Source organism: Eublepharis macularius, chromosome 10 (assembly GCF_028583425.1).
Source record: "Eublepharis macularius isolate TG4126 chromosome 10, MPM_Emac_v1.0, whole genome shotgun sequence".
In the NCBI taxonomy this organism is placed as follows: Eukaryota; Metazoa; Chordata; class Lepidosauria; order Squamata; family Eublepharidae; genus Eublepharis; species Eublepharis macularius.
Genome location: NC_072799.1, coordinates 87,730,908 through 87,746,871, shown reverse-complemented (window position 1 = coordinate 87,746,871; position 15,964 = coordinate 87,730,908).

Below are 15,964 nucleotides of genomic sequence, written 5' to 3'. Positions count from 1 at the left end.
TTCTTTTTTGTGGGTTTTGGCATTGTTCCATTCTCTTCCCACTTCTTCTGATCTCTTCAAAGCTCTATGTCCAGACATGAAAATATCTTTTAAATTGTCTCTTTTATTTGCTCGCAGAAAAAAAAGTGTGCAAGTAAAAGAACAACATACTATTTTTAATGGAACAGTTTAATGCCTGAGCAAGTTCGGAAAAACTCTGTAAGTAAGAATAAGAAAGAAAAAAGTAAGAACCAAGCATGGATAGTCAAAATTATTTTGAAATGCATGTGAGAATCAAAATTATCAAATAGACCTTGTTAAGAATACGGAATATTTCTTGACTGATGGACTAGGCATTGGCAAGGACACTCAAGAACTGATAGATAAAATCTCACCCTGATTATTACTGCTTGATCTGATCAGGCCTCTGGGAGTGCTGGGCCAGGGCTCTAGCCCCTCCCTCTGGTTCCAGGGCTGCTGCCAGGCCCTGGGGCCAAGCTCAGTGGGCACCTTGGCTGAGGGCTCACATTACTATTAGTACTAGTGCCTGATCTGGTCAGGTCTCTGGGTGTGCTGGGATAGGGCTGTAGCCCCTCCCTCTGGTTCCAGGGCTGCTGCCTGGCTCTGGGGCCAAGCTCAGTGGGCAACTCGGCTGAGGGCTCACATTTTGTTGTTGTTGTTGTTGTTGTTGTTGTTAGTGCCTGATCTGGTGGTCAGGCTTCTGGGTGTGCTGAGCTAGGGCTCTAGCCTCAGCCTCCAGTTCCAGGGCTGCTGCCAGGCCCTGGGGTCAAGCTCAGTGGGCACCTCGGCTGAGGGCTCACCCTGACTATTATTATTATCAGTATCAGTGCCTGATCTGGTCAGGCTTGTGGGTGTGCTACGCTAGGGCTCTAGCCCCAGCCTCTGGTTCCAGGGCTGGTGCCAGGCTCTGTGGCCAAGCTCAGTGGGCACCTCAGCTGAGGGCTCACAGTGTTCTCTCCTTTTCTGTCCTCCTTAATTCTAGTTTGGTGGCACAATGAGTCTTCATGTTGTGGTGGCCACCATGAGTGGTTGTGGGGGGAGTGCAAATGCAGTCCTCCTGGTTTCCTCGTGGCTCGGGGGCAGCAGAGTGTACTCCTGCTCCCCCAGATTCACGTGTGGGGTCTGTGGAGGAGGCCAAAGAGGTCTTTCTGCTGGGGGGAGAGGATCTCAACATTTTGAGGAGGAGGTGGGTGAGGGATCCCTGGAGGAATGGTTTGTGTTTTATGAAACATCCCTCCAGTCCCCCATCCCAAACCCTCGGTGGTGTCCCTGCCTGCAGTCCACCCCTCACTCCGTTGTCCGTGGCCAGCTCCGCAGTGCAGCCTGTAACCGTTCATCCTCCTTCCCCTGGGACAGTTAGTGGTCTAAGTTTCAACACCTCCGTATGAAGGCACTTTTGGGCCCTTCCTAATGACCCTCATGTGGTGTAGTGCCATGCCTGTGATGTCCTGGTGTGCAGGGGGCAAAACCCCGAAACACCTGTCATCGACGGCCCTGACTCGGCATCTGAAGACGCACCACCCGAGCCTGTGGTCTTCGCCCTCACCTAGCAAAACATCCAAAGGGGGCTACCAGCTCTTCTGAGTGGGGATCAGTGGGAGGGTCACCGAAATCCACCCCAAGCAAGAATCCTTGCCTGGGGTGGCAAGGATGACATTTGTGGGAGCGGAGCACTCAGGCAGGCCGTGCTCGCAGAGGTTGTTCCCTCAGGGTCTGGGACAGCACCGCTTAGAACGGTGAGGTTGAGGGCTCAGGAGGTGGGCCTTCGCGTCTTGGCAGAGATGATTGCCCTACATGGCTTGCCCATATGCATTGTGGAGTGCGTGGGTTTCTGCAGGCTACTAAAACATCTTGCTCCTTGGTTCTCCATGCCATCGCTCTGCATCCCTGCCCGTCAAGTCCTGTGGGTATCTCAAATGAGTGCTGGCACATTTGGGTAAGGTTTAACCAGGCCCACTCCCACTGCTAACAGGCTTCTGAGGCCTTGCTAGGCCTTTCTGGCACAGCCAGATCATCATGACACCTCCTTTCTGTGGAGGCAGGAAAGTGGGTGATGCTGGCGGCAGCCTCCTTTGGGCACTTGTGCAACAGCTCAGGAGCTATAGCGCATGTAGTTGAGCTGCACGGTGTCCCTATCCATTGCAAACACTGTGCCCTCTGAGCAGGGGGGAATGGGTCCCTCGACTCATGTCCTTTCCGCAAAGGCAGGAAGGTGGCCAATGTCAGCTGCTGCTGCTGCCCCGTTTCTTTCTCTCCCTCTCTAGAACCACTCTGACCCGTCCAAGTAACCTCTCCTGTCCTGTCCATCCCCTCCTTTCTGCGAACACAGGAAGGTGGTTGGTGTCTGGCGGTGCCGCCCAAACTGTTATGAGTAGTGCCCGAACTGCCTGCTCAGGTGAGGTGTCTTGGAGCGGTGCGGAACTGCTCTGGTCCCCTCTGTTCTTGGGGCTGCTGGTCCCTCTTTCTACCTCTCCCTCTGTGGAACCACTCCGACCCTTATGAATGACCTCTCCTATTCTGCCCATCCCCTTCTTTCCGCAAAGGCAGGATGGCGGGTCATGTCAGCCACCACTTCATGAGGAACTATCATGTTACTGCTGCCTCCTTGGTCACAAAGGACAGCTCAGCTGCGATTGCACAGCCGATTGTACCATATAGGGACACAGCACAGTTGCACAGCATGGTGGCTCCCCTGTCAACGGGACTGACTGGACCCCTTGGAGCTGGGTGGGAAAGTATCCTACTCCCGTCCTTTCCACAAAGGCAGGAAGGTGGCCGATGGCAGTTGCTGCCACTGTCCCATTTCTTCCTCTCTCTCTCTGGGACGCCTCTGACCCCTCCCAACTACCTCTTGCTTGGGAGCTTTCCAGTTCCTGGTCCATACCTCTCCCTCTCAGGTACTGCCACAAGTCCTTTCCCCACCACTTGCACTGCCCCGTCCCCTACTTTCCATGACAGCAGGGAGGTGGTTGATGCCAGCAGCCACTGACAGATCAGGGTCTTCCAGGCCCTGTTGCAGGATCTTCCAGCTACAGCTCATTGCCATGGCCTGATCACCTTGTTCCCCCTCTCCCTGACCAGTTTGTGTTCCCTCTTTCCTCCTCTCCCTCTCAGGTACTGCCACGACCCTTCCCCACCACTTGCACCACCCCATCCCCTCCTTTAAGTGATGGCAGGGAGGTGGTTGATGCCAGCAGCTGCTGACAGATCGGCGTCTTCCAGGACCTGTCGCGGGATCTTCCAGGTACGGCTCGTCACCATGGCCGGAACCCCTTTGTCCCCCTTTCCCTGACCACGTGGCAGCTGCAGTCATCAACCACCTTGTTGCGTAAGCAGATACTTTGTCCACCTACAACCCAGAGGCCTGGCAGGTGGGCACATAGGGGGTGCCACTGGCAAGTGGCCAGACTTCCTGCCCCAGAGAGGTGAGGTGGCCCGCCACCACCTCCCTGAGCCCGCCAGGCCCGGTGGCCACAATCATCAACCACCTTGCTGCGTAAGCAGATACTTTGTCCACCTACAACCCAGAGGCCTAGCAGATGGTAACATAGGGGGTGCCACTGGCAAGTGGCCAGACCCCCCACCCCCAAGAGGGGAGGAGGCCTGCCACCACCTCCCTGAGCCCGCCAGGCCCGGTGGCCACAATCATCAACCACCTTGCTGCGTAAGCAGATACTTTGTCCACCTACAACCCAGAGGCCTAGCAGATGGTAACATAGGGGGTGCCACTGGCAAGTGGCCAGACCCCCCACCCCCAAGAGGGGAGGAGGCCTGCCGCTGCCTCCCTGAGCCCGCCAGGCCCGGTGGCCACAATCATCAACCACCTTGCTGCGTAAGCAGTTACTTTGTCCACCTACAACCCAGAGGCCTAGCAGATGGTAACATAGGGGGTGCCACTGGCAAGTGGCCAGACCCCCCACCCCCAAGAAGGGAGGAGGCCTGCCGCTGCCTCCCTGAGCCCGCCAGGCCTGGTGGCCACAGTCATCACCACCTAGTTGCATAAGTGGATACTTTGTCCACCTGGCAGGCAGGCACATGGGGGGTGCCACCAGCGAGTGGCCAGACCCCCTGCCCCCAAGAGGGGAGGCGGCCCACCACCACCTCCCTGAGCCTGCCAGGCCCAGCAGTCATCAACCACCTTGCTGCAGAAGTGGATACTTTGTCTGCCTCTGACCCGAAGGCCTGGCGAGTGGGCACATGGGGGGTGCCGCCAGCGAGCGGCCAGATGCCCCACCCCAATAGGGGAGGCGGCCTGCCTTCAGGACCACCGCACGGGGCCAAAGTGAACTGGGGAGGATGGCTTCATTTGTGTTGAATGGGAGTTTCCTGGGGGCATCGAATTTGGGAATGTATAACTCCAAGATCCATTTTGCAATCTTGACCAAACTTGGGTGATGGCTGGAGAAGAGCCTGCTGCACATTCCCTGTGAATATGGGCTCTCAAAGTGCTAAGGGGGCTGCTCTGGTGCCAATGAACACCGGACAAGTTCGTTAATGGGACATGTTCGGTTCCATTAGTCTGTTCGTGTTCATCGTTGGGAACGAACAACGAACAGCCTTTTTTTCCTGTTCGTGCCCATGTCTACTCTCTACATGAGACATTTGACATGTGAAGAACACATGTCTGGAGATGCAATGGTATCCGGAAAGGATAGTTTAAAAAGACAGAGCCAGCAGCAGGGCAAAGGCTTTGCTATACACTGGAGGTATATGAAGAGGCTGTGAAATGCCAGACAGGAAACTTCAGCCCATTATAACCTTTCCAGGTCCAAGCCCACCTCTGGAATGCTGCTCCAGCCCATTTCCATTCCTCACTGCCCTCTGGTTACAATTAGACATGGGCACGAACGGAAAAAAAACCCCAAACAAGCTGTTTGTTGTTCATTGCTGCCAATGAACAATGAATAACGAACAGTGATGAACATGACCCTGTTCACAAACATGTTCATTGTTCGTTGTTCGTGGCCTGTTAAAGATCCCTTTAAACTATCAGCTGGCAGGTGGCAAGGGGAATTCCGCCCTGCCACCTGCCAGCTGATAAAGGGCCCTTTCCTGCCATGTACAAGAAGCAGGGCCCTTTAAACACCCCACAAACTGACCTTCCCAATGTCCAATACCCACCAAATTTTCAGGGGACATAGTCCTCACTGTCCTCTGAAGACCCCCCCCCCACAAGTTTCAGAGAGATTGCACCCCGGGAAAGGCATGATCCATGGGTCATTCCCTTTGTTGTCATTTTCTCTTCACAGTGGCAAAAACGGGACTCTCTGGTGGAAGCTACTTTGAGGGGTTACAAATTGATCTTCCCAATGTCCAATACCCACCAAATTTGCAGGGGACATAGTCCTCACTGTCCTCCAAAGACCCCTCAAGGTTCAGAGAGATTGCACCCCGGGAAAGGCACGATCCATGGGTCATTACCTTTGTTGTCATTTTCTGTTGTCAGTGGCAAAAACGGAACTGCCTGTTGGAAGGCAGCTACTTTGAGGGGTTACAAACTGACCTTCCCAATGTCCAATACCCCCCAAATTTGCAGGGGACATAGTCCTCACTGTCCTCTGAAGACCCCCCAAGTTTCAGAGAGATTGCACCCCAGGAAAGGCATCATCCATGGGTCCTTCCCTTTGTTGTCATTTTCTGTTCACAGTGGCAAAACCCCCTCTTCTATGCCTTCAGATGATACAGAAACTTCAGAGTACCTTGTACTGTCAAGCAGAAAAACCCAGCAACACTTTTCTGAATGGAAAGCAGTTATTCGCTTCCTTTTCAATGTTATGCCTTGTGCTTCCGGATTGCCTGGCCTTGAGGTATTCCCCCAGGATCTGTTTCTTTGAATCTATTGCATATTTTAAAAGAAAACATTCCACCAGCCAAAAAGAAAACTTTCACATTTCCATTTCATTATGTGCAATTTTCACGACTTCCACATTGTTTTTGCTACGGTGAATATTCTTTCATATGTTTTTTAAAACTGTTAACAGATAATAAATCCATGAAGTTATGTGTGCTAAAAAAGTGAATTTTCTTCTCCCCTCCCTGATGTACCTATATCTTCAACTTAGGCAACTTAATTGGGCAGCTGAAGTTTAATTGTAAACTACCTCAAGTAGGACTCTGAAAAGATGGCAGAGAAATATTCTAAATAAATAAATAATTTATATCAACTTTTGGTTTCTTCTTCATTTTAGGAGGGCATTAAATTCTGCCCATAAAGTTGAAGAAGGGTGGTGAGAGAATAGGGTTTTCAACTCTGGCCTAGGAAGGTATGGCAGAGAGTGCCCTCAAGTCATAGCTGACCTATGTCAACCCCTGGTGGGGTTTTCATGGCAAGAGACTGACAGAGGTAGTTTGCCATTGCCTGCCTCTGCAGCCCTGGTCTTTGTGGAGGTCTCCCATCCATTTACTTACCAAAGCTGACCCTCCTTAGTTTCTGAGATCTGATGAGATCAGGCTCACCTGGGCGATCCAGATCAGGGTATCACCACCATCACCACATGGGGCAGTGCCTGAGGAGGGAAGAGTTTGAGAAGAGGAAGGAGCTGAACCGGGATATGATGCCATAGAGTCCACCTTCCAAAGCTGTCATTTCCTCCACAAGACCAAGGCCATTTTCACATGTCCTTAATTTCCTGCTTTTTTGTGCTATGAGGCCATTAATTGCGATCCTGCTACTATGACACACTGTTCATATTGCCTTGACTTGTGTGGTTGCATCGCACTTCCAGAAGTTCACACGCCAGAGAAAAAGCGCTATTTTGGGTGGTGGATGAGTTCATGTCACAGCTGATGAAAGCATTCTCCCACCCATTTTGCCTCTTTAAAAAAAAACAGGAACCCAGATTTGCACTACATAGCTGTTTCTATATGCAAGACTGAACCTCCTATCCCTAATGGTAGCCTGTGATAGGCTGTATATTTTGCCCGCCAATTTACTTCGAAAGACATTGGTGGATCCAGGGTCATTGGTGGGGAGAGCCTTGGGAGTCAGTGATCTCAAAATGGCACGCACATGCTCAGCAAACCACTGCCAGCCGTTATGTTCCTGTTCAAAACCCAGTTTGCATTTTTTTCAATGGATTTGCAAAATTGCGCTGTCATTATAAAAAAAAATTTTTTAAATCCAACAGTCTAGGGGTGTTCTGTAATTTACAAAGCACAACTTTAACATTAAACATTTAAGGTCCTTGGTTTTTAAAAGTCAGCAACAGCACAACAAAGGTATCCTTTAAAAAAATTAGACATAACTGTCACCAGGAGTCCACAGAGGCTTGCAGGATTCCTGGTCATGGGTGGGAAAATTTCTTCCTAGGGATCAGAAACCAAGAAAGGATGAGGGGTCTCTGGAGAAGCGTTTCTAAGCATTCTCATGCATGAGAAAAAAGTGCTAAAAATGCAGAATAAATGGGAAATCTGTGTTCTTGGAGAAAGTACAATGATGACAGGAGGATGACAGGTTTTTCACAGGCGGATTATGAGGATGTGTGTGCAGCTGTGAGTACAGTGGAACAATTGTGATACTGTGGCTCTAAAATAAGGATGTGTGAAAACAACCCTAATCTCTGGAATCTAGAGATCAGATATAATTCCTAAACTCCAGGCCCCACCTGGAGGTTGGTAACCCTGTGAGAGTACCATATTTTAAATACCAAGTCAGGAAACGTTAAAGGTTGCCTCCACATGCACGTTTAACTCCACCTTGACTCCCAACTGCAGTGGATTTGGAGGGAGACATTGTTCCAGGTTTTCCCTGACTCACTATGGGAAGATGGTACTCAGGGCAGCTTTAGTCACTGCATGAAAGGAATTTGCCACCCACCAACCCATTGTGCCCACCATTCTCTCTCACTGCCGCTGGCAAGTTTTTTTAGTCTGCTTTTAAAAAAATCATCAGTTGGTTTAAACACTACAGTGATATAGCTACCAGGGGTGTGCATGGGGAAAAGATTCGGGTTTCGCACTTCGGGTTTACCCAAAGCGGGAAAACAATCTGGAATACCCCTAAACCCGAAGCAGCAAGCCACTTCGGGATTAGGGCATTTCAGCTGCTTCAGTATGCTCCGTAAAAATTTGAAGCATACAGAAGATCAAAGCAGGAGTTGTCGGCTTTTTCACCTGATGGGTCAAAAAGCCATTGGGTGAAAAAGCCAGGCTGAAAACGTTCAAAGCTCAAAGCAGCGCTGAAAAGCCCTGCTCTGAGCTTTGAAAAACTCCAAGCTGGCTATTTCACCCAATGGGTGGGAGTTCCCTCTTCCTCCCTCCCATTGGATGAAATAGCCAGCCTCAATACTTTCAAAGCTCAGAGGTGTGCTGAAAAGCCCTGCTCTGAGCTTTGAAAAACTCCAAGCTGGCTATTTCACCTGGCTTGGAGGTTTTCAAAGCTCAGTTTTTCAAAGCTCAGAGCAGGGCTTTTCAGAGCTGCTCTGAGCTTTGGAAGTATTGAGGCTGGCTATTTCATCCAATAGGAAGGAGGAAGAGGGAGCTCTTTCTTCCTCCCTCCTCTTGAGTGAAAAAGCCAGCATGGCCAGGCAGCTGATCTAAGGGGAGAGATTGTCCTTTACCTGCTGCTTTGCAGCGACAGGGAAAGGAGCATTTAAATGCCCTTTCCCTGTCACTGCCAAGTGGCAAGGAAAGGGCATTCCTCTTCCCCACTTTGATCAGCTGCCTGGCCAGGCAGCTGATCCAAGGGGAGGGATGCTCCTTTGCCCACAGCTTTGCAGTGACAGGGAAAGGGCATTTCCCTCCCCCTTTGGATCAGCTGCTTGGAGGGGATTTCCCCACCAAACAGCTGATTCGGGGGTTTAAATTTCCCTTTCCCTGCCGCTTTGCAAGGGAACAGGGCATTTAAACCCCTGCTGGCTTGGATCATCTGCTTTGTGGGGATTTCCCCTCCACATAGCTGATCCAAGGGGGGAGGGAAATGCCCTTTCCCTGTCTCTTCAGAGGGGCAGGGAAAGGGGCATTTAAACCCTTGACCCAAAGCTTCCCAAAACAATACGTATTGCTTTGGGAAGCATTGATTCAGGTTTTCCAAATCGAGCCCAGTGTGCTGGGCCTGATTCAGAAATCCCGAATCTTTGCAAGTTGGGTCTGATTAGAATATTTTACCTGAACTGGAAACCCGAATTGCACACCCCTAATAGCTACTACTCATTTTTTTAAGCTGGCAAAAGCCCACTGGTGGTGGTAGAGGAAAAGGCAAGTGCAGGAGAATAACGATGAAAAGCAGAGAATTCCCCCCCCCCCCGGGGATGCTCCATTGCAGAGGCATTCATCACAGTAATGATTGTGCAACTATGACTGGGGCCAGGAAGATATCTATTGTCTAAACACACAGAACGATGTTTATAGATAACATAAGGAAAAGTTTCCTTTGACTATATTACATTCTTAGCACTTGAATGTTTTCTTCCTGAATCTTTTTCTCTTGTTGACATAATCCCTCTTCCTGCTACCCTTTCCGTTAAGTATGTTGCCACCCTCATGGTTAGCCATCTGGAACTGTTTGCAAATAATTCTTCTAACAGTCTTCAAAGGCAAGACAATGGAAAATGGCCGGTTGCTATCCCCTACCACCCTCCTCAACAGCTGTCTGTGAATATGATGAAAAACACATTCAGAATTGGACCAAGACATTTTGCCTCCAAGCAAAAGCAACAACTACTTACTCCAAAAAGCACACCTTGGTGCCCCTTGCCATGTTGCAGAGGATGATGAGCCCTCATTAGTGATGCACCATTTGAATTGTGCTACAGCATCTTCTATGCAACATCGAGATTATAGGACCCTGATCTTGAACTACGTTCTGCTTTTTTGTCATTCTTTAAACGATTGCAACCTCAAGCAGCTACTTGGATTGCCTGCATAGGCCCAACCTGCACATAGCAGGAAATGTTTGTTGCTGGGGGGAAATCCCTTGATCCTTATTACTGTGTTCATTTTCACAAAATCATAGAAATGCAGAGCTACAACGAATTGTAAGATCGTTTTCTAAAGTGTTCCTTTGTCTTGAGCCATAACAAGTAGTAGTAAATCAGGCATGGCTTTTCTCAGCATTGCATTGTAATAAGGGGGGAAACATGACCTGTGGATGCCTGCCTGTTAAATAGATGTTTCAAGCTGCTTAAGAAGAGGTTATAGCTCACAGGTCAAATGGGAACTTTGCATATAGAAAATCTTTGACATTTCCAGTTAAAAGTTCTTAAATAGGGAAAGACCATTCTCTATTTGACACCCTGGAAATGTCTGCCAATCAGCAGAGATGATACTAAGCTAGATGGACCATTGTTCTGCGCCAATATAAGTCAGCTTCATATGTTGCATTTAAGTTCTGGCAGAAAAGCAGTGTTCGCCATAGGTCAGTTTCAGGATATGCCAAATGCCTCACTGACAAGTAGGAGGTGTGGAATAAAAATCCTGAGCCTTAAAAATCATGGCGGGGGGCAACCCTGTTTTCGAGCCTTACTTCCCTCTCTCCAGAACAAAGACACTGGGCTGGGCTGCTTGGCAGTCACAGAAACTCCTCCAAATACTCTGTGGGTTTTTTTTTATTTTGAGTGTTTCGATTGTGCTGCCTCATCACAGCAGCATGCAAGTGCTTCTAGGGTTTTAGAGGGGTGTGTGTGTGTCAATTTTTTTCTGCAGGAAACCAACTGCATTTATTCCTTCCAATGTGATAATTTAAGGCAGAGCTGTCACTTCGCAGAAAGGGCCCTTTCTGTGCGCCTTTATGCCCAGAAAGGAAAGAAGCTCAAGCAGTGTCTCTGTGCACAAAGAGGTATCAGCAGGGAGTGGGAAGGGAGGAGTTTTGCCTCCCTCAGAACAGCGAAGGGTCATGTTAGTTATACAAATGAGAGTAAACTTAAAGAGACCTCAACAACAAAAAAGTAAACAAAGCAGGATTTCTTTTCCGAATGTTGCTGGCTAGCACAAGCTGGTGGTGCTTCTCTCCTGCTTGGGCGCCAGTCCACCACTAACAGGCTAATTGTGTCTGACTCTTGAAAGCTTACACTCTGAAAGTCTTGTTGGTCTCTAAGGTGCCACTGGATTCAAATCCTGGTCTTGCACAGCCAACACTCACCTACTTTGAGGTCCGTTAACACTGAATCTCATGTTTATGTGTGCTAGAAACTTGATCAGTCAATCATTCAGAGAGAGGACTGTATTCTGTGATATTTTGGTGCCATTGAGTGCAAAAACGGTTGCCCCAGAGCCTCCAATTGGTCCACCTTCCCCTTCCCATTGAAAAGAATGGCCACAAAAACCATGAGAACAAAAGAAAACTAACAAATTTTGAGTCTGACCCGGCAGCGCCCCATCAGAAAACTCCCCAATCATGATTAACATTCATTTGATAGTCACAGATGAAAAATCGGAATGGTAATTTTCAAAATGCTCACCCCTACTAACGAGTTTGCCCCTTGGTATCATAGTAGATTCATGTTATGATGAAACATTCAACACATCCAGTAAATCAGTTGTAAATAATGAAGGGTAATTTTAAAGAATGTGTACTATCAGAGAAGGATTGAGTTGCTGTCTTGTTAAATTCATTATTTCTCCTGAAGAAGTGAGCTGTATCTAAAGAAATGAGCTGCAGGGCTTTTTTTCAGAGAAAAGAGGTGGTGGAACTCAGTGGGTTGCCCTCGGAGAAAATGGTCACATGGCTGGTGGCCCCGCCCTCTGATCTCCAGACAGAGGGGAGTTTAGATTGCCCTCCGCGCCACTGAGCAGTGCGGAGGGCAATCTCAACTCCCCTCTATCTGGAGATCAGGGGGCGGGGCCACCAGCCATGTGACCATTTTCAAGAGGTTCCAGAACTCCGTTCCACTGCGTTCCTGCTGAAAAAAAGCTCTGGCTGTGACTCATGAAAGTTCATACCCTACCACAATTTTTGTTAGTCTTATAGGTGCTACTGGACTCTTGCTCTTTTCTACTTCTACACACGAACACAGCTACTCATCTTGATTATTTCTCCTGTTTGGGATCTATGCCTCCTTTTAAAAAAGACAATCCCAACAGTTTCCCAAGAATTTAGGCATGAATAAAATCTCATAATTAGCACACCGAAGGCAGCTTCACAGATTCTAAGGAAGGGGTACAGATAGCACTAGATGGTGCCCTTCTATGCCATTTGTTTGTGTTGCTGAGAACCCAATTGCTGTCAGGATTCCCCAGAGTTCTATTGTGATAAATGGCATCTGCTAATTCCGTTTGTTCGACCACTTTAGTTCACTGTGGGAGGCACTTACAGCTCACTTTCATGTCTGAACACAAATGTAATTTCATACTCTTAAGTGCACTGGCATTCCCTTACCACTGTGGGAAGAGGCTATTCCTTGAGGGGTATGCAGCATTACAGCAGAATTGTTCTCCAAGGCTGACATCAGGTATTCATTTTCGAGCCTTTCTAGGCTTGGCACACAAAACTCCTCTTTGGTGCCCAGTGATAATCATCCACTTCAGGTCCAGTCCAAGTCCTACTGAATGTCTTGGAAAGACTCCCAAATGGTTTTAGAGGGAATTGCGTCAGCTCTTAGTTTTGCCAGGAATTGTACAGTACAGTGAAGGAGGGAAAGGGCCTGTTCCAGTTATACTGTTGAAACATATTCAGTGAAACAGTTACAAGTGTCACCAGAATTTGTGAACATTCATATGGCTGGTGCTAGAGATAAGCAGCAGGGACCTTTACTATGAGCCAGAGCCAGTATGGGCCTACTGAGCTGGGAGTGCCACGCTTCTCACTTTGGTGTACGCTGCCGAGGAAGGCCAGCTCTGGGACCTTTTTCCCTTCTCCAGTTCATAGTTTCTCTGATTATTATAAATGTGCACAAACGCAGATTAAAAACAAGTTTAAAACATAAGGCCTGAGTGGCAGGCTGCATGTATATGCTAAAACTTGCTAAAACATCTCAGTTGATGGTACAGTGCAATGACCAACACAAATAGACCAAGGTACAGTAAAAAAAAACCAGACACGTTTTGGTCCTAAGGCCTTCCTCAGTGGTCAATTGTAAACAATTTATAATCAAACACACCCACACATATAGAAACCAATCATGAAATGCTTGCGGTGTTTTATCTAGAGCTGTAACAAAAGAAGAAGGGGGGAGGAGAAAATGTCTTAATATAATATAGTCTATTATTAAGTGCTTGAATGATTTTAGGTAAAATACTAAATCAAAATTTACCTCTAGTATTGTGTGATAAAATGCAATTATTTCAGTAGACCCAGGACTGCATTCACACAATGCTTTTCATTTATTGTTGTACTCTATAGAAAAAATGTACCAAATTAGATAATTATTCCATAACCAGCTCTTAATTATCCCCCCAGGTTCTCCAAACCCCAGTCACAAACCAACCTGAGGCTTGGTTTCCAATGTATAAGGGCGTGTTACATACATCTGCAGTAAAGATAGAATGGCACTTTAACCTAAGAAAGTTCAGCTATATGAAAAGGTAGAAGGGTGATGCAATGTCTCCCGTGTGATAAGAAGATATGCTCTCAAAGGCGGGGTGGGGGGAGAGAGAGAGAAGAAAGAGAACATTGGAGTGGCAGAGACACGGCACATATTCACTTAGGGCCATTGTCCAAATCGAGTCAAATCCATCTCAAGCACAGCAAGTCCAGTCCACTTCTTCATTAACTTCCCAAGGCATCAACGTCTGGAGGTGGTGAATCCAAAATGCTTCTCTTTTCTGCAGGAGTTTGTGAGAGCCTGAAGATGTGTTCTGTATAACTTCCACAACCCAAAATCGCAGCTGCTTCTCCGTGTGGCCGGCAGTGAGATCGAGGTTAACAAGTGGGGCATTCAGTTTCTTTAATCTGATACAGCTCTTATGCTCACAAATACAGACTTTAACTGGTCTAGTAGTCATACCTACATACATTAAGTTACAGGGACACTGAATAACATAGATAACTCCCTTGGAATTGCAGTTGCTGAAAGAATTAATTACAAACCGCCTAGTGTTTGATAAATTATGAAAAGTTTTTTAGGCACAGAGCCACAGCACAGTGTCAACAAGGAAAAAAAACCTTTTTGTTGCTATCCTCCCACTTCCACAGCTGCTGTCCTTCACCTCCGGTAGTTTACTCTTGACTAATGTCCAGGAGGTTTTGTGCTCTTTTCACTGTGATCAAGGGGGGATCTTTGTATCTAGAAATATTGGACAGAAGATGCCAATGTCTTTCTATGATGGCCTGAACTGATGTGTACGTACAATTGTATGTTAAAGGGATAACCATCCTGTCTAGGTTCCCTTTCTTGGTTTTTGGGGTGAGTAGCAAAGCTACTCCCCATGTATTCTGGGCCCTACGATAAGCTTGTTTGAGGATTCTAGCTGAATAGCCTCTATCAGAAAACTGGTTCATCAGAATTCTAGCTTGTCTTTGGAAACCAGCCTCTGTGCTACAATTCCTCCTCAATCTTAACAGCTGAGAATATGGGAGGTTCCTTTTTAAATGACCTGGGTGGAAGCTGTCTCTTGCTAAATATGAGTTGGCATCTGTAGGTTTTCTATAGACATCTGTCTGCAGAATGTTGCCAATCCTTCTGATCTCTACATCCAAGAAATGCACTTTAGAGTTGTCAAAAGACATTTCAAACTTTATTGTACTATGGATGTTACTCATGAAAAAAACCAAATTCCACCAACGTCTCTTTAGTTCCATTCCAAATTAAAAAGATATCATCAAGGAATCTTTTATAAAAAATGATATATTGTCTGTAAGCATTTCCCTCTAAGAAAATGTATTTGTTTTCTAATCTATCCACGAATAGATTGGCCAGTTCTGGTGAACATTTGCAGCCCATAGCTGTGCCAGAGAGTTGCCAGAAAAATTCATCTTGGAACTGGAAAAAGTTTTTCTTCAAACATAACTCAGCTAAATGACACAGAAAGGAGGTGGGAGGATTGGATCTCAGGTTTATCTTATCCAGGGCTTTTTTTCTGGGGAAAGAGGGGGTGGAACTCAGTGGTGGAACGGACCACACAATGACATCACTTTGGGTCAGCTGGAACAAGGGGGGAGTTTTTTAAAGTTGAGTGCTTGTTGAGTGCTGGAGTGTTGAGTGCTGGAGCAGCGTGGAGGGCAATCTAAACTCCCCTCTGTCTGGAGATCAGGGGGCGGGGCCACCGGCCATGTGACCATTTTCAAGAGGTGCCGGAACTCCGTTCCACCACATTCCCAGTGAAAAAAAGCCCTGCTCTTATTCAATACCTCCCATAAGACATTCAGGGCTTCATCTTGTGGAATATTAAAGAGACCACATCCAAGGTAACAAAAAACAACTCTTCTGTCTGTAATTGTACGTTACTGATATGATTTAGAATATCCATAGTGTCTTTTAAATATGAGCTTGTGTTCTGCACAAAGGGTTTAAGAAAGGTATCTAAATATTGGGCCAGGGGTCACAGAGACACAACCTGAAACTATAGGTCGTCCTGGGACTGGAAGGGAGCCCTTGTGAATCTTAGGTAAGAGATAAAATTGTAGCACTCTTTCCTCTGATGTCCGGAGGTAATCATATGTGAATTTAGCTATATAACCTTCTGCAAGGACCTCCTCCAAAATGTCTAAAATTTCTTTCTTTCTTTTTTTTTTATATAAATTTTTATTTTTCAAACTACAAAACGCTACACAGCACTACACAGGACTATCACAAGGAAAGGGGAAAGGGAAGGGACAAAGGGGATGGAAAAAGAAAAGGGGGGGGATGACCTACAAACACTAAACACTAAACACTACACTTCAATGTTTTCCCTTCATACTGTCATAATACAAAAATAGCTCCATAGGATAATGATGGAGTGGTTAATCATACAGAGAATAGGCATTTCAAATTCTGATTAAACTTTCCTCCCCCTTCTAGGTCCCGGACGCAATTCTCTCTGTGCAACTGCTGTTGCGGTGCTCTCCTCCTCCTCCCCCCCCCCTCCGGCTTCTCCTTTTCTTCGTTCT